Genomic DNA, 2,910 nt, shown 5'->3' with positions numbered 1-2,910 from the left:
TGAGTGCTGTGAATTGTGCAAGACTGTTGAATCACAGATCTGTACCTCTGAAACAAATAATACAATATATGTTAAAAAAAAAAAAAAGAAGAAGATAGCAGCAGGGGAAGAATGAAGGGGGGGAAATCGGAGGGGAAGACGAACCATGAGAGACGACGGACTCTGAAAAACAAACTGAGGGTTCTAGAGGGGAAGGGGGTGGGAGGATGGGTTAGCCTGGTGATGGGTATTAAAGAGGGCACGTTCTGCATGGAGCACTGGGCGTTACACACAAACAATGAATCATGGAACACTACATTAAAAACTAATGATGTAATGTATGATGATTAACATAACAATAAAAATTTTAAAAAATCTATGTGCCTTTTCTTTGGCATGACAACATTTTTTATATGATTCTCTCACCAACAAATGTTGGAATAGTGGCCTTGTAAAATAAAGAATACAAATCTGATTTAAATCAAACACAAGGATAAGCCTGGTTTCTTTTGGTGTACTTATTCCAAAAAACACATAAACAAAATTAAAATTACTTAGAGAAAAAGAGTAAGAGAGAGAAAGTAGCCATGTTAATATTGCCCTACATATCCCTTAACCCCCTTCTGTAGAAAAGTAAATTACATTTTCAAGATATCTTCTATGATCTATATATATTTTCCTTATGTCTTCTGTCATCTATACATTCAACACAAAATGGCTCTTTTTCCTGAAAAGTATCTTTTCATTTCCTACAAGCCTTCAGAAAACTTAGGGAAGAGGCCACAAAGAAAAAGAATAGGCCACAAAATGATGCAGTCAGGCAGGAGCTTACACTGAGTTAAGTAAGGATCCAGCAATCCTAGAGTGTACTTTATGGCTGTATTAATGTCACTTCAACTAAAGTCTCCATACATGTCAGTCAGTTGTGACTTACTGATCTAAAGCTACCAAAATGTAATAACTGATATTAGAAATAATGACCATCAGACATCAAGAAACATATCATCTTCAAGGTGTCTGTTTCTTTATGGCAAAGAAGAAACATTTTACAAAGAGCTCTATTTAAAACAGCTAACAATCATAAGTGCTAGTATTTAAAGTGCTAACTTTGGTGATCTAGGACACTTTATCCAGAATTTTTCTCACTACCAGTCATGATTTAGGGTGTGTTGTATTTTCATTTTTTAAATCTAATTTTTAACTAAGACCTTTTGACAATTCTGAAATATAGCTCTTCATAACTGGCATGCTCCTTGGTACTTTTTTCACACCTACCTGTTAAACTTTATTTGGTTAAACCAACCCCAACATTACTAAATGTTACAATGAACTAGTTAGACTAGATGGACAAGCCTCACAGTCTTATGTGGAATATCAGATATCAGACACTCCACTTAAATACCTCAACATCTCCACATGTTAATATAGTAGTCTTGGCAGGTGTGATTTTCAGCTATTGGGGAGGGACAGGAACAAGTCGTTAAGTTTCAATTCTGCTTAAATACGGTTGTGAATCCTGCGCACCGGGATGCACTGTGGGAGTGCATAGGGGGTCAGTAAGTGGCCTAGACAGGCACCACAATCCACTTGCTCTCCATGTTTCACCATGGGGGTCAAACTTTTTCTGTAAAGGGCCAGAAGTAAGTATTTTAGGCTTTGCAGGCCATACTGTCTCTGCGGCAACTACTTAACCCTGCTGTTACAATGCGGTAAAGCAGCCATGGGCAATTCAAAAAGGAACGAGCATGGCTGTGTTCCAATGAAACTTTTTCAACAATGCAATTGGAATTTCATACTTTTCCACATGTCAGGAGAGACTACATTTCATATTCACCTTTAAAAACGTAAAACCGTTCTTGGCCAGCCAGCCACGCAAAAACAGGCCGCCTTGGCCCGCGGGCCGCAGTTTGCAGACCCCTGCCTTATCCCACAGGCACAGACTCTGGCAAAAGGGGACGAGGTTAACGTCAAGGAATGTGTCCGCCAGAGGTGAGGAGGTCACACCCGCGAGCCCAGTGCGCCCAGCCCGGCGCTTCCCGGGTCACGCCTGGGACCCGCCACCTGCATCGCCCCCTGCAGCGTGCAGGTCGCGGCGGAGGAAGAGGCAAGGAGAAGAGGGCCACACCTCCGCAACGGAGGCCTAGGACCCGGGGCAGTGAGGTGTGGGAGGAGTGCAGGACCGGGTCTCCGACGGGCCCGGGAACCTGGGACTTCGCCCAGGTGTATCCCCTGGGTCGCTGCCGCCGCAGGTCGATCACTCACTCGGATAGGCCGGCACGGACGAAGGCCACAGCAACAGCGCAACTAGGACTAAGAACTTCATGGGCATCGTCCGCAGCACTCCGCCATGCGACGGGAACGTCCTGGGCCACTAGGCCGGGTACCTCAGGGCCGAAAAGAGAGGGTGTCTACGACGACCGTCCCCCCTCAGGGCCGTGGGCGCCCTGCAACGGTTGTCCCCAGCGCGCAGGCGCAGCGAGGGGTGGGGGAGGGGAGCGCGAGCGGCCGAGGCCCGCCCCTTCCGGAGCGGCACGCAGGAGGCGGGGCGACAGCGCTCCGCCGCGCCCCGGTGCGCATGCTCGCTCGGGATTCGAAGCTCTGCGCGGCGCGCCGGGCTTCGAACGTCCGGAAGCCGGGGCGACTTCTGGAGCTGTGAGGGCTGGCATGTGGCGGGACTCGGCGGCTTCGCGAAGGCTGGGCGTGTAGCCGTGCCTGAAACACTGCCCCTGCGTGCAAGGAACTGTCTGATGGAAGACACAGACGAGTAGCGTGGCAGTTACAGCCGCGTGGAAGTGCTGCAGTGGGGGAAGCACTCGGCACTGTGAAGCCCAGAGGAGGTCCCCCAACTCAGAAGGGCGGGGAGGAGGCTCCCGAGATGGAAGAAAGCTGGACGCACCCCGAGAACCGAAAATAGTCGGGTCTAATTGCAGC

General features: G+C 48.4%; 1 protein-coding gene across 1 annotated transcript in view; it reads right to left on the bottom strand.

Moving 5' to 3' along the window:
- Positions 1-2,467, bottom strand: part of NOX5 (NADPH oxidase 5) — an 86,543-nt gene extending 84,076 nt beyond the window's left edge. The window contains 1 exon segment of the mRNA XM_081831331.1: positions 2,242-2,467. The gene's annotated coding sequence lies outside the window, so the exon portion shown is untranslated.
- Positions 2,468-2,910: the final 443 nt, after the last annotated feature.

Source organism: Leptonychotes weddellii, chromosome 9, assembly GCF_054177405.1.
Source record: "Leptonychotes weddellii isolate Sample4059 chromosome 9, ASM5417740v2, whole genome shotgun sequence".
NCBI lineage: Eukaryota > Metazoa > Chordata > Mammalia > Carnivora > Phocidae > Leptonychotes > Leptonychotes weddellii.
Note: the sequence above shows the minus strand (reverse complement) of the source record. Positions and strands in the feature narration are given on the sequence as shown.